This window comes from Diabrotica virgifera, chromosome 8 (assembly GCF_917563875.1).
Source record: "Diabrotica virgifera virgifera chromosome 8, PGI_DIABVI_V3a".
NCBI lineage: Eukaryota > Metazoa > Arthropoda > Insecta > Coleoptera > Chrysomelidae > Diabrotica > Diabrotica virgifera.
This window is the reverse complement of record NC_065450.1, coordinates 65552711-65574535: the sequence shown is the minus strand read 5'-3', so window position 1 is coordinate 65574535 and position 21825 is coordinate 65552711. Positions and strand designations below refer to the sequence as shown.

General features: G+C 33.0%; 1 protein-coding gene across 2 annotated transcripts in view; it reads left to right on the top strand.

Moving 5' to 3' along the window:
* Nucleotides 1–7298: 7298 nt before the first annotated feature.
* LOC114331761 (uncharacterized) overlaps nucleotides 7299–21825 on the top strand; it is a 193926-nt gene continuing 179399 nt past the window's right edge. The window contains exon 1 of one of the 2 annotated variants that reach the window (XM_028281399.2): nucleotides 7299–7446. The gene's annotated coding sequence lies outside the window, so the exon portion shown is untranslated. The remainder of the gene's footprint in view (nucleotides 7447–21825) is intronic. The other variant, XM_050659709.1, reaches the window with a different exon arrangement.

Genomic DNA, 21825 nt, shown 5'->3' with positions numbered 1-21825 from the left:
CTTTTGAATTTTTTTGTTTCTTACGATCCAGTGACGAGTTCTGATGTCCACAGCAAAATCCATTTTTTTAGAGCTGCCTGTCAAAATTTGTCAGCAATGGCTTATTTTTCAACATTTTGGATTGCATTTTTTTTAATATTCTTTGAACTGTAGATACTTAATATGTTTTGTTTAATTTAAAAATAAAATATTTCTACCATAGCTTCGAAAAAAATTCACAAAAATGTGCTTGATATGTTGATTTCAAAACATACCCTCTCCCCCCCCCCCTTAAGTGACTTACTCGGTTCTATAAACATGTACAATGCTATAATTTGTTTCCTGAAAGACTGTCCACCTTTACTACTTAGTGCAACTGTATTAAAATGTAACTAATGTACGTAAGGTCTCGTTTTATGCAGTGGATACGTTCTACAGAAAAGAGCATATAAAAAAATCTCATTAAAAAAGACTTTACTTGCATTGAAAAAGTAGGGATATGTTCTGTAGTTTTCTAAAATCACATAAAATGGTGGGCATTTGTCCACCAAAAATTGATTGTCTTTGATGTTTTTTTTTCTTCATTGGGCCAAATAAAATCTTAACAGGTTGACGGACAGTGCGTCAAATTTTTGTATTTTGCAAAGTAGATTAGAGAAATTGCTGAATTTCTTTTAGCGCTTATAATAAATGAGTTTTTTTTTAACTTTTGTAAACATGTGGACGACGACCATGGACATCATGTAACAGTTAATATGTATCTGTAGATGTAATGTGACATTTTTTGTCACAACTCGTTATTTTAAAAATGTCGACATTTAAACACTTTAACATTTAAATTTAATCTCAAAACAATTACAGGTTATACCTTCCAATGCAAAACTCAGATTGATGTAATAGCTACTTGCTACATCATGTAACAAGGAGAATCTCCGATTTGCAAACCCTCAGATTACTGACCTCTGGAGGGAAATAGTTGATATTAATTGTAACTAGTTAATAATTAATTGTAAATAGTTGTTAATAATAGAAATTTTTGGATGAAATACAAACCGCACAACTTCAAAATCGCATTAAACTAATCCGCATAAAAAGAGACCTTACTGTATTCTACATCCCAAAAATTGGGTCGTGTGTTGAGAGGTGAAAGATATGAATTATTTCAAACTTCAAATCATATTGGACGGTAAAGTGCAGGTCAAAAGATCAGTAGGAGGACGCCAGAACTCCTGGCTCAAAAACCTGAGAAGATGGTTTGATCGCTCATCCACTGCGCAGAACTCTCTTGGTACAGACATTTGAAGAAGTTATACAGATACAGCATTATGACAAAATTTTCTACACAGACGCCTCCAAGGAAGAACAGACCGTCGATTGTGCCGTCAGCACCTCAAATAGAACAGTAGCATCATATCGACTTTCTTCCAGATGCAGTATACAATGGCTAAACTGTACGAAATACTCAAGGCAATTAGACTCACCCAATGCTAATGAGAAATCAATAGCAGTATGTACTGATTCTCTCTCTGCGATTGATTCAATCAGAAATATGTACCTACTCCGTAAAGCCCATTGTGCAGTGCCTCCACAGTATCTGCCAACAGCAGTCAAAAAATGGTGTTTCAGTATGGTATTGACGAAAATGAGAATGCTGATCAAGCAGCAAAACAGGCCTGTTTGCACACTGGAACGTGCAAAATACAAAACCACGTACAATTCAATCAACTGTTACCTCCATCACCATGTCCAAAATGAGCAGAAACGACAATATTATTAACAGAAGGTTCAGAATATATCGCACTCGTCTTACTCATGTATATCTGATGTCTTCTGAAAATCGTCCTCGCTGTGAACATTGGGATGACTCCTTAACAGTCCAGTATATATTACTAGAAGGTGTCCACTACCAGTGCCGGATTAACTATTAGGCAAAGTAGGCAATTGCCTATGGGCCTCGGCCCCAAAGGGGGCCTCGCAGGGCCCAAATCGAAAAAATTATAATTAGAAACTAAAAATAAATAAAAACTAACAATAAATATTATATCGAAAAATTCAAATATCGCTCAATACCATAAACGTGATAGTGGACGTATAAAACTACATTAGAATGCATATATGTACTTTTGTTCACATAGAAAGTCTATGTTGTGAGAATAAATCGCTAATGAATGCTCTTTGGTAGAAGGAACAGTACTACAGATGGAAATAAGAAAAACGATTCGAGAGTGGAGCTTACGGAATACAATTACTGAAGAAGTAAGGAAATTTTGGATTGAGAAAGGTCTTCAGAATGTAAAAACAATCCATGGCACCATGGATTGGATGGAAGTGTTTCAGCACCAAAAAGAAATTTTGAAGGCATTACCCACCGTTGGGAAGTTATGATCAAATGCTTAAATGAAACTCCACTAAGCGATCTCATTTCCACGATCTAGTCCTTAAAAGAACAAGAGCACAAGATGGACTGCAAGGGCACATGCAACAAGACCTTTGTCTAAAGATTACAACGCTTTCAAATCTGCTCTTCATACGCTTGCTGAAGACACTAATCAGAAAGCTGAAACAGCTCATGGGGCGAAGTGTTTGTTGAAAGAAATGTCAAAATAAGAAACATTCATAATGAATGAGTTTTGGGCAACAATTTTAGAACGCATCAACGCTGTTAGTAAATCATTACAGAGATAAGAGATTGAACTTCAAACTGCAGTTCAGTTTCTAAATTCATTTTTGGAATTCTTAAAAAGTCCAAAAAGATAATTTTGCTTCGTAAGAAGACCTGCGATCTACAATACTCTGAATATTCCGACGCGAGTAAAAGAAAACGAGCAAGCAAACTACATTTCGATGATAGAAGTTTATGTACAGGGTGGACAAAAGTTAATGGTTGAAACGTATCTACCAATGTTCGATAAGCTAAATACTGAGCTGAGTCGTCGGTTGACAGTGTACGGGTCAGTGAACTCAGGATTTGGTGTTTTGTGTGTTTTACAACATTGAGTGATACTCAAATAAAGAAGTGTGCTTCAAAACTACATGAAAACTATCCTGATGATATTGAATTTGAACTTGAAAATCAACTAGAAGAGTTCAAATATTTTATAGCCCAGCTTCAAGATCTGCAGGGAAAACAATTTATTCCTGTTTCACAGTCATTTTGCGGTATTTCGCAACAGGCAAACGGACATTTTCACAACTGAAAATTATTAAAAACGGAGAAAGCCAAGGTTTCTTAAGGGGCATCATAGCTTGGGTTGCCTAGGGGCCTCAAGATTCTTAATCCGGGACTGTCCACTACAGACCTCAAAGAGACTAGAAACTTTCAAAAATTTAAGTGACCTACTCGGTTCTAGAGGTATTGGATTTTGACAAGAGCTATGAGTCATGCCGATTTAGTACACAAGTTTACGTGAAATTTTCAAGGCTCTTGTCAAAATCTAGTACCTATACAAACATGTACAGTGCTATAATTCGTTTCCTAAACTGTATTAAAGCACGTATCCATTACGTTGGTGCTCCGAGTAACTGCTCCAATGGATACGGCATGCGCTCCTCTACCTATAAACCGCCACCAATTGGATCGCCGAGGGTGAGCGCCGCTCCGGGAGCACCAACGTATCCACTGTGTGGAGCAGTTACACAGAGAACCAACGTAATGGATACGTGCCTTTAAGACGTAGCAAAGTATCCTACATCCCAAGTATTGGGTCATGTGTTGAGAGGTGAAAGGTATGAATTACTTCAAATCATCTTCTTCTTCTTGTGCCACTCCTATCGGAGATTGGAAATCATCAAGGCTACCCTAACCGTGTTTACAGCTGACCTAAAAAGTTCATTAGTGGTGTAGCCAAACCACTCTCTCAAATTCCGCAACCATGACATTCTTCTACGGCCTGGATTCCGTTTTCCTTCTATTATCCCTTGCATTATATTTTGAAGTAATGTGAATTGATGACCTCTCATCAGGTGACCCAAATACTCGAGTTTTATCGTTAACAAAATTTCTGGGTCTCTTCCTATCCTTCGTATTACTTCAAGGTTTGTGATTCTTTCAACCCAACTTATCTTCAGAAGTCGACGGTAGCACCACATCTCGAAACTTTCAATATTTTTTATGTTGTTCTGTTTGAGAGTCCAGGCCTCGACACCGTATAATAGCGTGGTAAATACGTAGCCTCTTAGCATTCTTAATCGTAGAGGGATGCTTATATCTCTGTTGCAGAAGAATTTTCTCATCTTTATGAAGGTGGCCCTGGCAATTTCGATACGTCTTTTTATTTCATTGTTTTGGTCTCCAGTTTCGTTTATTAAAGTTCCCAAGTATTTGCAACTTGATACTTTTTCAATTTGAATGCCGTTTACACTAATATGTGCTGGTTGTGCCATGATTTTACTGAAGACCATATACTTGGTTTTTTTGATATTAATGTTTATGCCGTAATTGTTGCAAGCAATATTTATGTTTGTAAGTAATCGTTGTAATTCTTCTACTGTTCTTGCAACTAGTACAGTGTCGCCCGCGTATCGAATATTATTTACAACCTCTCCATCGATTACGATTCCTTCATTTGCTTGCAAAAGGGCTTCCTGGCAGATGCTTTCACTATATACCTACATTAAATAGCAGTGGTGACAAAATGCATCCCTGTCGTACTCCTCTACGTATTTCTATTGCTTTTGATATCTCATTTTCTATTTTGATGTTAGCTTTCTGATTCCAATATAAGTTGAGAATTATTCGCAGATGTTTATTATCAATGTCTTTTCTTTCAAGAATGTCTCTTAGCCTGTCGTGGCGTACTCTGTCAAACGCTTTTTCAAAATCGATAAAACATGCATGTACTTCTTGATTAACGTCTAGGCATCTTTGTGTAAGAACATTCAAACCGAAGAGAGCTTCTCGAGTACCTAGTCCTTTTCTGAACCCCATCTGTGTATTACTAATATCTGACTCCAACTTTTGATAAACTCGGTTGTGGATGATTTTTAGAAATATCTTTAGTAGATGGCTCATTAAAGATATTGTTCGATGTTCTGAACATTCTTTTGCATTGGATTTCTTTAGCAGTGTAACGAATGTAGACAACAGCCACTCTTGAGGTATAATACCAGTAAATAAGTGCAATATTATATCTATTGATTCATCATTCAAGAGCTTTAGTAATTCAGTAGGAACCTCATCGAGTCCATTTGCCTTTCCAGTTTTGGAATTTCTAAGTGCCATTTCTACTACATATTTTAGGATTTGAGGTCCCGTTTCACCATTTACCTGGACAATGTTATTTCTGTTGTCCTCAAACAAATCTCTTATGTATTCACCCCATCTATTAATTTTTTCTGTTAAGTCTGTTAATTGTTTCTGTTAATTTTTTCTGTCAGACTTGTTTGATGTCTTCTTTGGGTTCGTGTAATTTCTTTTACTTTTTTATGTATATTGAATGTGTCATACTTTCTTTCATAGTTTTCCATTTCTACACATTGTTCTTTAATCCACGATTCTTTGGCCTTCTTTATTATTTGCTTTATGTTCTTATCAACCTCTCTGTATTTTTCTGCATTATTCTTCAATTTGCGTCTTTCATTCATTAGTTCTAGTATGTCTGGTGTCATCCCCACCTTATGTTTCTTTGTAGATTTGGTTAGGTGTTTCTTTCCCGTAGTTCTTATTATAGTGTTTATATACTTCAGTTTTTCATCTATGTTGTCTGTTCTGCGGATTTGGTTTTCTGCTACACTGAGGCTGGTGTTGATTTCTTCTCGCACTGTTTCTCGTCGGTGTTCACTTTTAAGCTGGCTTAAGTCTAACGCTGAGATGATGGTTTTTCTCATTTTCTTTGGTCTAGCTTCTAACACAGATACTACTGGATGCTCCGAACCGATATCAGTTCCAGGGCAAGTTTTAGTAGATTTCACGGCATTCAAATCATATTGGAAGGTAAAGTACAGGGCAAAAGATCAGTAGGAAGACGCCAAAACTCGTGGCTGAAGGGTCTGAGAAGATGGTTTGATCGCCCATCTGCAGAAACTTTTCGTGCAGCAGTTTCCAAAGGTACAATTGCCATTTGGATCTCCAAAGGCGCGAGATTCGAAAGGAAACGGCGCAATAGGAAGAATAATGTATCCTAACTTGTATATAAACAGATTGTATATGTATGTAAACATATTGTAATAAATTTTGTTCCAATGGCAATAGCCAATAGTTGCCCAGACACTTTAATTTGAGAGTAATAGTGAATGGCCAAAACAAGAGAAGTGAAGAAGTAACGGAACGAATACTAGCAGGCAACAAAACATACTGGAGATATCATAGGCTTATGAAGGACAAGAACTTATCCAGAAATACAAAACTGAAAATATACAGAGTTGCAATCAGACCAGTAGTTACGTACGCAGCTGAGACAATGTGCCTCACGGAAAAAGATGAAGAAAAATTGAGAATATTCGAAAGGAAAATCCTCAGACGGATTATGGGCCCGATAAGAATGGACAACGGAGAATTGAGAAGAAGAATGAACCATGAACTAAGAGACATAATGAAGGGAGAAGATATGGTTAGATTTATTAAAGCACAGAGGCTGAGATGGCTGGGACACGTAGAGAGAAGGAAAAACGACCTACTGATTAAGAAGATCACCAGATGGAAACCAGAAACTAAAAGATCAAGGGGAAGACCCAGAGAGAGATGGGAGGGCCAAGTCATGAGAGATATCAAAATTCTGGAAGTGAGAAACTGGAGGGAACTATGCACATCTCGAAATGAGTGGAAGAAAATTGTAACGAAAGCCAAGTCATACAACAAACTTTGACAACATACAAGTGGAATGCGGAGGGATTCACCGCAATAAGCGAATCCGAGAGCTCTAAGTAAGAGCGGAAAACACTCCACCCGGAATGAAAAGCCCTGATGATGATGATGATGATGATGATGATGATGATGATGATGATGATGATGATGATGATATGTATGTAAACATATTGTAATACATTTTGTTCCAATGGCAATAGCCAATAGTTGCCCAGACTCTTTAATTTAAATAAAAAATAGAACAATAACAACAAGGGCAGACAATTTGTTAAATAATGGAAAAATTAATTTTAATTTCTAATGACAATTTTAATTTGGGTACCTATTTTCACATTTTTAACAGAATTATTCAACTTTTCTTCACTTATTGCAGTCAATCCAACATCTGTCGAAAACCAACTAAGGTTGCAATTGACCAACCAACATACTTTCACCTATTTCGAAAACCACGCCACTGATTCCCATGGCAATTATTGCACCAACCAAATCTCTCCATTAACTCAGAAAACGATTGGCAACCGGCAACGCTGTTAGCAGCGCAAAGCATCCACACACCGTACTAAGTGTGCCGTGGTCGAACTGTTTTGTACAAAGAATCGCAGTTACGGTGGCTTCAAAGATTGAAATCGACCAAATATAGTTGTCAACATCATCTAGTTGCATTGGTAAGTACCCACATGCAATTGTTCGTGGTTATCTCTCACACGTGTCTTCATTTGTTATGCGCAGGACCACCGTTTGTCGGGATGTAGAACTGTAGACAAATAAAAATAAAGTATTTGTTAAGATTCGCTCGGGTTGATGAGGTAAAGGTTCTGCTTTTCGGTTTCGGTTTATTTTTGCCTACTCACCCGTATGTTTCATATCAGTTTGTTTCAACTTGTTGAATTCGAACTTAGAACTGCTAAACTTAGAATTTATCGGAATTCATTTTGTACCTATTTTTGGACAATTTTATACAGTGCGTCTCAATATTTAATCGTATACAACTTTTTTAATATTGGTAGCTATTATTTTATACAAATATTGATGCATAGGTATTTTTTTAATATCAGTCACTACATTACTAAAATATTATTTAAAAAATACTAGATTCTTTGTAAAAGGTATAATTAAAAATCACACCATGGAACGTTTTCGGATTAAAAAATCCATCATCATTGTTAAAAAAAGCCAATAGTGTGCATGCTTGAGCCACCAAAATGTTTTGAGCAAAAACCTACATATACCTACATATTTTTGTTAAAGTTTTGTGATGTTGCAAATATTCCTGGATGTTACCCAGGGCAACACAGGACTCTGCCTTTCAAGAGTTGCCTTTCAACTCCAATGTGTGAAATCACAAAACTTGCAACATCACAAAATTTTAACAAAAATATGTAGTAAATTGTAATACTTTTCAACATTTAAAGGGTTTTTACCTACGTTGTTTTTTAACACTGATGATGGATTTTTAAACCAAAAACGTTCTGTGATGTAATATAACCCCTGATTTAGCGACTTTTAAATACACCTTTTACAAGGGATCTATACGCCAGTCAATGGGAACAAGAAGAGGATATTACCTCTGAATTCTATCCTACTGCAAGGATTTTAATGAAATTTTGGGCCTAGCCTCTACTTATCTCTTAATTCAAAGTCTACCCTATGCCGATGTGTGCTTTTATCTTGGGCTTAGGGGTGGAAAATTTTTTTGTTAAAATTACCACGGAATTCGCTAGAGAACCTAATTCTAAGCAAAAACTGTTGTATAATTTTTTTTTGAAAACTCAATACTTTTTCAGATATTCGTGGTTGAAAATTGGCCATTTTCATTGAAACATAATACCTAGTTGGTCTGTGCCCATTGAATTGGCAAGTACCTAGTATCTTCGAGCAGGGAACCATGGCACCCTTTTAGCATGTGTTCCACTTTATCCATTAACATCGACTTGTAGTCATAACATTTTAACATATTACATTATGTAAACCATATATGATGATGTTAACACTATTTACGGTGTGCTAGTTTCAAAATACTCGGCAGGATGCACTGAAGATGTTCTGTTTAGAACGAAAACGTTCTGCAATCGATGACATTTTATAGTTTTTAAATAAACGATTTTATACCAGAATACATCTCGAAGTTTTTACTTCTGTATTGGTTTTTTATAATACCTACCTTTTCGAACGATTTTTTGCGAATACCTTAAAAACTATGCATCTAACTAAAAAAACTATATTAAACATTTTTGTAGGTTATAAAAAAAACAAACACTTGTCTTAATAAATCTTCTAGTTATAATACAAAAAGAAATGGGGTAGGTGAAAATAGTTTGTTTTTTGGTACATTCTCAAATTGGTGTATTCAACTTGAAATAACAGAGAAACGGTCGATTTTAGGTGTATAATGCTACTAATACCTTTTGTAGTGCTTAAAAAGACCTTTAAAATCAGCTATATTGAAGGTCCATTACATTAAAACTAAGCGAGATATGCTGCAAACAAAATTGTTAACTAATGTATTTTAAGAAAAACTGAGAAGTAATTTTAACCCCCATCCATCAAAATGTAATTGCATCGTTTTCCTTCCACAATACCTTTTATTATAGTGTTATTTCTATGTTCAAAAAGTTGTACGGGTTTAAAATGAACGGGTTTTGAAAAAAAAAGGATCCAATTTTAGAGAGCATTTTTAAATTTTCTTAAAAATCTTCCTTTTTCTCCATGTAACATGAAAATGATAAGAGTTACAGTAATGAAAAACAAAAGGAAATTTTTATCTGAAGAAGTCCTACATTTTTGTGTTGTATCTTTTTTTCGTATCTCTTATTTTTTTCGAGTTACATGGAGGAAAAGGAAGGTTTTTAAGAAAATTTCAAAATGCACTCTATAATTTGATCTTATTTTTTTCAAAAACCATTCATTTTAATCCAGTCCAACTTTTTGAACATAGAAATAACACTATAATAAAAAGTATTGTAGAAGGAAAACGATGTATTTAAATTCTGATGGATGAAGGGTTAAATATACTTATCATTTCTTCTTAAAATACATTAGTCATCAACTTTTTTGCAGAATATCTCGCTTAGGTTGAATGTAATCAACATTTAGTATTGCTCATTTTAAAGGTCTTTTTAGGCACTACAAAAGATGTTAGTATCATTATACACCTAAAATCGACAGTTTCTCTGTTATTTCTAGTTGAATACACCGATTTGAGCATGCAGCAAAAAAACAAACTCTTCTTACCTACCATATCCCTCTTTGTATTTTAACTAGAAGATTTATGAATCTTTATGTTTTTTTATAACCTACAGAAATATTTTATATACCTAGATTTTTTGTTAGATGCATAGTTTTTAAGGTGTTCGCAAAAATCCGTTCGAAAAGGTCATTTTTCAAAGAAAATGGCCAATTTTCAACCACGAATAACTCAAAAAGTATTGAGTTTTCAAAAAATTAATTATAGAACAGTTTTTGCTTAAAATTAAGTTCTCTAGCCTCTTCCGTGGCTATTTTAATCAAAACATTTTTCACCCCGAGAAGGGGTGGGAACCACCCCCAAAGATAAAAGCGCACATTGGCATAGGGTAGACTTTGTTTCTTGAGCTATTCCCTACTTACTGTGAAAATATCAAGTAAATCGATGTAGTAGGATGGAATTCGAAGCCAAATACCCTCATTGACTGCCATACTAGTAGTTTTATGATTAATTTATGGTATATAGCCAGCTAAAGGAATTTTATTTTCCTCGTGGATTTTTGTAAAATATTATTTCTAGGAAGGATTGATATAGAAAACGTATAATATACCTAAAACATTTTTAACATTGATAATAGAAATCTATTTGGTTTTTAATTCTTGGAAAAATTTTCTGATTTGGTTTCTTTGCGGATTCCTGTTCAAAAATGTCATCTTTAGACAAATGTGAAGGGTGTCGGGCAAAATATTTGAGCAGAACCTTTTTTTTCTCCGGAAAATATTTTTTTAGGTTTTTTTGGGTCATCTTAAACAAAAAATCTGTTCAAAAATGTCATCTTTAGACAAATGTGAAGGGTGTCGGGCAAAATATTTGAGCAGAACCTTTTTTTTTTCTCCGGAAAATATTTTTTTAGGTTTTTTTTGGGTCATCTTAAACAAAAAAGGTCTCTTCATTTAAATGTTGATAGTTTTCGAGTTATAAGCGATTTAAAATTTAAAAAATTCAAAAATGCGCATTTTGGAGGCTTGAAAACTCATATGTAAATTATTATTTTTACAGGTAAAGTTTTCAATCCTAATAGCGGCATTAATAATATTGAAGAATATTAAAAATATTACTAAAAGATTTTTAAATTGAAAACTTATTGGTCCATTTCCCTGGTGACACCTCCAAGGCTTCTACAAATTCTACAATATGCAAGCCAAATGGATGCTGAAGTGAAGACAAAAGATCTTTTGTCTTCCAGTATTATATGCATCATGCATCTCATTCCAACTTTCTCAAATCATTACAGATGAACCTCACGACCATCCTTGTCTAGCATATAATCATCTCTTAAAATGGGACAACGACGACAGTAAAAGCGGCAAAATTTGAAAAATGTGCCATTGATTCTGGGAACGAAATTCATCTATCCTGGAAGCCTACCTAAGACACGTGCTTTTTTAGTTATGAAGTTACATGATCTTGCTTCCCTTATTTGCTATGGACGCTCTGTTTAGTACTTGACTGTCTCTCTTTTGTTATGTAAAATTTGAAGTTTTCGATATGAAATTGGAATTCAAAATAACTCTATATACTGAGGCTGAAAGTATTTGAGTCGTTCGCATTCACGGGAAAATTTTTAGAGAACTAATCAGCAGCAAATTTTTCTTGAGGATTTTTTTGTGGGGATATTTTGTCTAAAAAATTTGTGGAGATTACTTGTCCGGGATTTTTTGTGGAGACTTTTGTCCGGGGATTTTTTGTCCGGGGATTATTTGTCCGGGGATTATTTGTCTGGGGATTTTTTGTCCAGGGATAATTTGTGGGGATTCTTTGTCCTAGCGTTATAACGTCACAAAATCGACCTTCCGGCCATTAAAGAGAAGCTAACCATCATAAAATTCCTCAGGTGTAGTGTGCCCCACCACCATCTACTATCACGAGCCGCCCCTGCAAATCAGTTGGAAGTTCTGTCCGACAAAATACATTGGGGCGTTTTCGTAGTCTGACGTTCAAAACTTGTAACCTGTTGCACAATTAAAACTTCCCCTGTTCCAGTGTTTCCGTACATCAAAGTTTGTCCGACCGTTACGATGTTTAAGATATGAACAAATTTTCAGCTTGCTATAAACTTTTTTTGGTACGCGGGATCCAGGCCTATTATGAAAAATATCAATTTAAATTTATAACATTTTAAAAAAATAATGGATTTAAAAAGATATTTTATTTTTATATCGGTCCCCTCAAAATTTGGCGCCCTGGGCCGTCGTCGGTCGCCTGGCTTGCTCGCACCTTTATTCGGCGCTTCGGCAGATAAATAACTTCTAACTGTTGATATTATTATAAGTGATAAACTATGGTAATTAACCTACCAACGGTTACAATGTAATTAGACCTACGCCACTGCCGCAATATAAAATAATGTTAATAATGAATGATGTGCATCTTATCTATCTATTGCATACCGCTTGCTGCCGTTCAGATTGGAGCGAATCAGAAAGATTTTACAGGAACTGTATAAATCACAATCAGATGCACATGGAGAACACCTCTTTCTTGTCTTGTTTCTTTGCTTGATCTATTTTCAAATCAACGGCGGAACATCCGGTTAGTTACGGGAAGTAGGTATTTATTTATTTGAAATTAATGGAAATTATGACGATTTTGATTAAATCTGTTCTGAAAGTGGTTATTTTAAATTTTAGTTATTTGGATTCTTTATTAATGTTATAATTGGACATACGAAATGTTCAATTTTTCATATGCGAAAAATAATATTACATTTGTCACTGTATGATTTCGATTATTTCATTCATAGGAGATTCTGGCCAATAGAAAGCTACAGACATGCAAATTAAGGTGATAATTTTTGATAATCTCCCGTCGTTAAGCATATTACGTCAGATGCCCTTCGTTGCTACGAAAAAATACATTCAGTGACATTAATGACAAATGTTTTAAAAATTATAAAAGTGATGACTTTCAACCATCAAATACATATTTATAACAACTGTGTGTTTAATTTCACTAATTGGTACTTACATATATAAATTACAATAAAATTTTGGTTTTGAACAGTTTTATTCATGAAATAATCGCAACAAATTGCACTCGAACTCTAAAATTAATATAGAATTTTTGCCCTCGTGACACTTTGACATAATTTCACTCGCCTTCGGCTCGTGAAATTAAAACTGCCAAAGTGACACTCGGGAAAAATTCAACAATTTTAGAGCTCTTGTGCAATTACTACTGATAATGTATACCCTCAATTGTGAAAATTATTGTAAATTATTACTTAAGCCAACCCTAAATAATTCCTGCTCCCCACCCTACCTCACTCCTTTAAAAATACAGACATTTTCTTAGGGTTTGCTCACTACGGTGACCAAAGGATGGTATCCTAGCCTAGAGCATGGTATCGTACTCTTCATATTCGTGAATTATTCTCGCATTTAAAATAATGTATTTATTTTACCTGGCGATCGAAACTATATTATCGATCGCTATGCAAAATAAATGCATTATTTTGAATGCCAGAATTCACGAATATGAAGAGTAGGATCCTGTGGTCTCCGTAGGAGTACCATCCTGTGGTCTCCGTAGTGAGCACACGCTTAGATAGTAAAAACGAAAACTCTTTCTGGCTTCTTTTAAAGTGAACAGGTGCTTTTTCCGCTCTTGTATACTCTCTTAGTACTACTAACCGCTAGTGTGTCTGATACCACCTTTCGTATTGAATAGACCAGAAATTTCCTCGGGGGGGGGGGTTGTCTTGGGCACCGAAATTTTTTTGTATTCTTTGTGAAAGAGAAATTACATTTTCCTATATTCTTTGTATTTTTTATATGCCCTGGGAGGGGTTTTAACCCCCAACCCCCGGGTGCGCCACTGGAATAGACGCTTTGTTCGCTCTCTCTTACCTATTTATTCCCGTATAGAATAGACGTGCTTTTTCGGTCTCTCTCAGTGAACGACTAATCAAAAAGAAACTGTACTTAAAAAGAAACTTAAATAATTTTTCTCACCTTTCGGTTTTCAAATAAGTTCATTTAAAATATGATCATAATTTGATATTAAGTAAACATACTATTGACATAAAATTTCCAGATTCAAAATCATGGCTACTCAAACTGGTCCGAATAGGTATTTTAGTTTTAACTTCCTATGCTCTCATATTTCTTTGTTCTCTCAATTACCAGCTTAGAGAACATTTTGGTCTTTACGTTTGTGTTCACTAATATCTTGATTAAGGGCATCGTATCCTTGTCATTTTTTTGTGAAAAAAGAATCGAACTGCCAAATAGTCCATTAAAATGTTACATTTAGGTTGCATTTCTTAGAGTAGTCAATTTTATTTTTTTAATGTGTAGGGGGGATCAGTAGAAGCTTAAGTTCAAGTTTTTGGGGTCGCCACCCTTGTCCCCCGGCCGCCATATTGGAAAAAGGGGTGCAAAGGGTTTTCGCGCTGTATCATCTAAACTAGCAATCCTACAGAAAATTTAATTACACATAAAATGTAGCAAATTAAATTTTCTACAATCTTATATCTATTACTTTTTATCGTCAAGTGACCAACAAAAAAGATATAAACAAAAATATGTAAAGAAATTTTAACAAGATTCCTTTTGGAGGTTATAACTTTTTTCAGTTCATTTCACAATAAAGTAACATCATAGCGATTTTGTAGAAGATTTTTCAATGAACAATTTTCGCTATAAAGTTGTTTAATTTTATTTATTATCTAGGTTTTACAGCGCTCCAATCTTGAGCAGATTCTAGAATTCTCTAGGAATACAATAAAAAAATACTTTTCTATCTATATATTAGTCGAGCGGCGGCAATCTTTACGCCGACCACGAAAATCAAATTTAAGGTGAATGACCAATTTTGGTCTATTTTTATGTTTTCGAGGTCGCTGAATCCGAATATGAAGTTTATTTTTATCTAGATTTGGTGGAACATGTTCAAAAATCAAATTTTATACAAAAATGCCGATAATCAATTTTGATGATTTTTCAAATTTACCTCGGTGTATCTTTGGTCGCTGTAAATATTTTCTTTTGAAAATTTTACTGTTTAATCTCTGAAGTATGTAGATGGGATGTTTAGAATGGGATTTGTCCGAAATATTTAAACACATTAAAAAAGGAGTTGTTAGTTTTTAAACATTTTGTCATCATATTTCGTTAGTTTCATGTTTACTTAAAAAATTTGAATGACAAACTTTTTAGTTTATAATTTTAACTAACACAACAATAAAATATAATTCATGAAGAAGTTTTTTGGAAAATTTTAAGTCAAAATATACAATAGGAAAACAGTTATGTTACTTCATAAACAAGCGGCACACCCCAAAAAACGCTTATATCTCGAGATCCTGACCACGGTGTGGTGAATGGCTAATTTTGATCATACTTTATGATTTTGATAACAAAAATTCGTTTTTTGCTCTTCTTAAGAATTTTGCAATATGCGGTTGCGTCATTCTTCTTCTGAACCGGCGAATTTGTCCTCAAACAACTTCTTGGGCCGTTTCTATATATGCTTCGGGTTATAAGTTTTGTAGTGGGGAGGAAGGTCAAAAACAGATTAATAATAGCATAGGAATGTTAAAATCATAATAAATTGTATGAATAAAAAATATATATAGATAGAAAAGTAAGCCTAACTTTTGTTTTTATTATATCCCTATGAGCATTCGGGAATCTGGTCAAGTTTGGAGCGCTGTAACACCTATGTAAATAAATAGAATTAAACAAATTTATAGTGTAAATTGTTCGCTGAAAAACCCTCTACAAAATTGCTATAATGTTATTTTATTTTAAAATGAACTGAAAAAAGTTATAACCTCCAAAAAGGAATCTTGTTAAAAATTGTTTACATATTTTTGTTTATATCTTTTTGTTGGTCACTTGACGATAAAAAGTAATAGAAATAAAATTGTAGAAAATTTAATTTCCTACATTTTATGTTTAATTAAATTTTCCGTAGGGTTGGTAGTTTACGAGATATAGCGCGAAACCCCTTTGCACACCATTTCCAAGATGGCGGCCGGGGGACAAGGGTGGCGACCCCAAAAACTTGAACTTAAGCTTCTACAGATACCCCCTACACATTAAAGAAATAAAATTGACTCCTCTAACAAATGCAAGGTACGGCTTAAAAAATGTAACATTTTAATGGAGTAAAAGCTTAACCTAAAGGCTGATTTCAATAATGATTCTTAGCATGGGCAGCATTTGGTCGATTACAAACAGTATTTAAATCAAACTTACCAAATACTCTAAAGTGACTCAGAAAGCTGTGGAACGGAGAATGCTCAATATTAAGCTCAGTGATCGCAAATCCAGATGTGACGATTTGAAGACGATCTAAAGTAACAGATGTGATCCAGAAGATTGCCATGTTAAAATGGAACTGGGCAGGACACATAGGAAGAATGGAAGACAACCGTTGGACAAAGCGATTTCTCAAATGGCGACCAAGGGCAAGCAAAAGAAGTAGAGGCAGACTTCAAACAAGATGGACTGATGACATCAAGCGAATGGTTGGTCACGAATGGATGCACAAAACAGAAAACAGATATGAGTGGACACATCTAAGGGAGGCTTACCTCCGACGATGGATGGAATTGCTGTTAATGATGATGATTCTTGTCATCAGGTCATGGGCATTGCTAGTTATTTACAGTCTTTTTTGAAGTTATACTTCTTTAAGCGCGATAGGGAGTGAATGTAAATGTGCGCGATTTCATCAAAAATGTTGGTGCTGGGCGCAGATGCGTTATTAGTCTAGTAAAATAAAATTACACTACATGTAAATCAAAATGTAAATTCGTACAGGTTGAAACAAATTTTATATCGAAGTTTAGGTGGGTACAAAAGATATTTTCAAGAAAGTATCCAAATCATACAAGGGGATCATTGTTTAAATAATTAAAAAGAGGTCATTTTTGCAAAAAAATTACTTTTTTAACTGCTGAGGTCATTCAATTACTAATGAAGGTATATAAGATTGTTTTCTGCAAAGTTGAAGGGTAAATCTTTCACATAAGACTTACTAAATTAAATTTGACCTCCTATTTATTTCAATAATTATACATAAAACTTTAAAAACAAATTAGCAAAAAATTATTTTTAGCGTTTTAAATAAGCACTATAAAATATCTTATTTTACATAAAAAGTTGCGCTATGTTATCAGTATAATTCAAAAAAAAATTGGTCCAAAAATATTTAATATTTTTTGAGATATTGAATTTGTTTTTAAATGTTACTCTATTTTCAATTGCAAAAACGCGGTTGTTGCCAAAGAAATATTCACCTGTATTAAATCTTATTATTTTTATTTTTATGTATATTTTCGATAAATGTATTGATAAATTCAAATTTCAATTAAACTTCCCCCTAAAATGGCATTTGAAAATTATTCAAATTTGTTTATAATTTGTTTTTTTAATAACGTCGCGGAAATTAAATATTTTGAAATGTCGTTTCGATAATTGGGTTCCTGGGAATTTTTCACTAATTAACAATTTTTTTTGTTTCTTTTTCCTCTTCTTTTTTTTTCTTGGGGTTATACATATTACTACGGGCCCTTTTAGGGTTAAGTTTCATTAAGAATGTCGAATCTCTAAGTTGTAGATTCTAGACCTAAAAATATTAAGATTGGTCTAAAATCACTTAAATAAAATATGGCTACTTACTGAGTTACAGGGTGTTTTATTTAAAAATTTAAAAATTATTTTTACCAAGTACTTTCAAACGATTTGGTCGTATCCTTATCATACTTGGCAGAAAGTGTGGGTGCTATACAGTCTACTAAATTGTGATAAATAAAAGTTTCTAGCTACTACCAGAGACGTACGACAGGGGATAGTTAATGGTTGACCCTTCCCAAATTCTACGCCACTGAGGGAATTACTATTTTAGCGAAATTTTTCGATTCTCCAATACTTTCTATGTAAATAACATACTCGTTTCTGGTAACGATTAAGTCATTAGTTTTCGAGATATTGGACGTTAAATATGAAACGGCATAGTTATTTTGATTCATTCATTTTAAACTTCCAATATCTCTCAAACTGATGACTTTATCGATACCAATAAAGTTATTAACATACAAAGTATTGGAGAATCGAAAAATTTCGCTAAAATAGTAATTCACTCAGTGGCGTCGAATTTGGGAAAGGTCAACCATTAACTATCCCCTGTCGTACGCCTCTGGTAGTAGCTAGAAACTTTTATTTATCACAATTTAGTAGGGTGTATAATAGCCACACTTTCTGCCAAGTATGATAAGGATACGTCAAATAGTTTTAAAGTACTTGGTAACAATAATTTTTAAATTTTTAAATAAAACACCCTGTAACTCAGTAAGTAGCCAAATTTTGTTTAAGAGATTTTAGTTAATTAATATTTTTAGGTCTAGAATCTACAACTCAGAGATTCGACATTCTTAATAAAATTTAACCCTAAAAGGGCCCGTAGTAATATAAGTCCAAGAATAAAAAGAAGAAGAAAAACCGACAAAAAAATTTGTTAACTAGTAAAAAATTCCCAGAAACCCAATTATCGAAACGGTATTTCAAAATACTTAATCCCCGCGACGTTATTAAAAAAACAAATTATAAAAAAATTGAAATAATTTTCAAATGCCATTTTAGGGGGGAGTTTAATTGAAATTTAAATTTATCAATACATTTATCGAAAATATACATAAAAATAAAAATAAATAGATCTTAAGAAGGTGAGTATTTCTTTGGTAATAACCGCGTTTTGGCAATTGAAAATATAGTAACATTTAATAAACAAATTCAATATCTCAAAAAATATTAAATATTTTTTGACCAATTTTTTTTTGCTTAATACTAGTAACATAGCGCAACTTAGTCTGTAAAATAAGATATTTTATAGTGATTATTTAAAACGCTAAAAATAATTTTTTGCAAATTTGTTTTTAAGGTTTTATATTAAAGTATTTAAATAAATAGGGGGTCAAATTTAATTTAGTAAGTCATATGAGAAAGATTTACCCTTCAGTTTTGTAGAAAGAAATCCCATACACCTTCATTAATAAGTGAATTACCCCAGCAGTTTAAAAAGTTTTTTTTTTGCAAAAATGACCCCTTTTTCATTATTTAAACAATGATCCCCTTGTATGATTTGGATACTTTCTTGAAAATATTTTTTGTACCCACCTAAACTTTGATATACAATTTGTTTTAACCTGTACGAATTTACATTTTGACTTTTTTTATTTTATTAGGCTATATACTTTTGCTCTAATTGTGTGTTAAAATGACATGTGAAAAATTATCCAATATGGCAGCTGTGGCGCCGCTGTGGTTTGTCATAGTTATTGTTGTTAAGATGGGTTTTAAAATTTGTGACAACAGAGACAAAAGTGAGTTAATAGTTGTACTGACTTTTTAAATAGTTTTTATATATATTTTTGGACTTATTAATATAGAAAAAAAGAATGTGTGTGTTCTTTATACGCACGTTAGAAGTTATACTTCTATTAAAAATGTGTAGAAAATCTGACGTTTTTTAGATTTTCTACGATTCCTCAAGAGAAAAGCAATTGCTGGGACGCTCCAGTTCGTCAAAAAATGACGGATTAACATTATTTATCGAGAATTTACCATTTTTAATGATTTTAAAATTTGACGAAAATACAACAGAAATTCGAAAGGTATTATTTTAAGGTATTATTTTTGGTATTATTTTAAGTAGGTATTAAAATTAGTTTAATATTTAAATAAAAGTACAATTAAAATGTTTAAAATATATTTGCTTCGTCAAAATCATAAAAATAGTAGTATTACTTCTTACGCGCGTACAAAGTACACACACTCTTTTTTTTTAAGAATTGCATAGATAATTCAATACTTATTCTTTATATTCACATAATGAATTCATTGCTTTTCGGCCACACTTATCTCTACCTACTTTTTACCTTTTTCTACACTACTGGATTATACGTGTTACCTTCTATAACGGGATCATCGCGATCGCGGATGCCCTTGTACACTTCTCCCGTAGACCGAAACAAACACAAGCACAAGCGGCATTTTAATTCCACAACACAATCGACGTAAGTGGGACGAGAAAGCGTAGAATAAGCATAGGCAAAAGACCTATTAGTCTAAGATACGATATAAGGTCGATTTGCACCGATCTGTTTAATGGATAAAAATTATTAGTTAAGAGAAATAAGGAAAAAAATATCTTGTTGGTGACACAACCCCCTCCACGCCGAAACCATTTTTTTTTGAGTATTTAGTATAGACATCTATAATAATAACCAATAACCTATATGTTTCCTGCAGCCGATTTTGATGATATACATAGTTTTAAACAAATGAAGATCAAAAACGGTAAATTTTCACTTTTTTGGTCTATTACCAAAAAGTTAAGCATTTTAAACAAATTTAAGAGTAAGAAGCTCATAAATCGTATAAAAAACTTCAATATGACGTTCGCTGAATATGTCTATCCTTATTGGTTGCTTAGAAAATTGCAAAATAAATAATAAATTTTGAGTTTTTGGTGCTGAGACTTCTGGTGCTTAAATCATACTATCATACCCTAAATTTCAAAGCAATTGGTCAAATAGTTTAAAGTTATCTAATTTGTTTTTCCCAAATTAATTTTTTTTGCAACACTATAAGTCAGAAAATGATGAAGTTACAGTAATACTTTGAATAGTTTATGAAAGAAGAAGATTTACACTATTAATTTAATTTACAAAAAATGACAAAAAATAATTCTAAATATTGCAAAATTATTTTGCAAGAATATGTGAATTAAAAAAGGGGGTCTAACTTCGTCCCTAATTGTCCTAGGACATTTGTTTTTCTTTCTAAATGTGTATAAAAATTCAGTTTTTCTAAAAATAATTTTTCTACGGGTAACGGTTAAAAAGTTATTCTAATTGTTAATAAGTAAGCAAAAAATCGACATGTTTTTGCAAAATAATTTTACACTGTTTAAAATTACATTTTGTCATTTTTTTTTTAAATTAAGTTAATAGTATAAATGTTTTTCTTTCATAAACTGTCCGAAGTATTACTGTAACCTCATAATTTTCTGACTTACAGTGTTGCAAAAAAATTAATTTAGCACCAGAAGTTTCAGCATTCCGTGTAATAAGAAGGTTCTAAGTTAATTTTTACATAAGTTATGAATATTTATAAAAACTCAAAATTTATGATTTATTTTTCAATTTTCTAAGCAACCAATAAGGATAGACATATTCAGCGAACGCCATATTGAATATTTTTTTATATGATTTATGAGTTTCTTATTCTCAAATTTGCTTAGAATGCGATAATTTACCGTTTTTTTATCTTCATTTGTTTATAACTACGTATATCATCAAAATCGGCTGCAGGAAACATATAGGTTATTAATAGCTAAGTCTTTTAGACTGATTTCATTCTGAAACATTGTTTTTTAGTTAATGCCCGTCTCCCCATAAGAAACCTTCCTCATTAACAATTAAAAAAATTTGTTTTAGAATAAAACATGGCTAAAATTCTTATTGACATTGACACCTGATAGAAAAAGTTTGAACTTGAATTTATGTACTTGATGATTACAAAAATGATATTTTTTACTTGTTTTTTTGAGCCTTGAAAATTGTCATCTTTCGTTCTTTTTTCAGTTTTAAATTGTTTATAACTCGAAAACGATCAACTTCAGAGAAAAATTACAAAAGACCTTTTTTGTTCAGAATGATCCAAAAAATCTTAAATAATATCTGCCCGTGTCGAATTTTTTTTAATTCATAAAAATAATGTAATTTTTTAATTATTAATTAATTATAGTTAGAACAAGATTAGACGGAACAACCCTTGTTTTTTTGTAA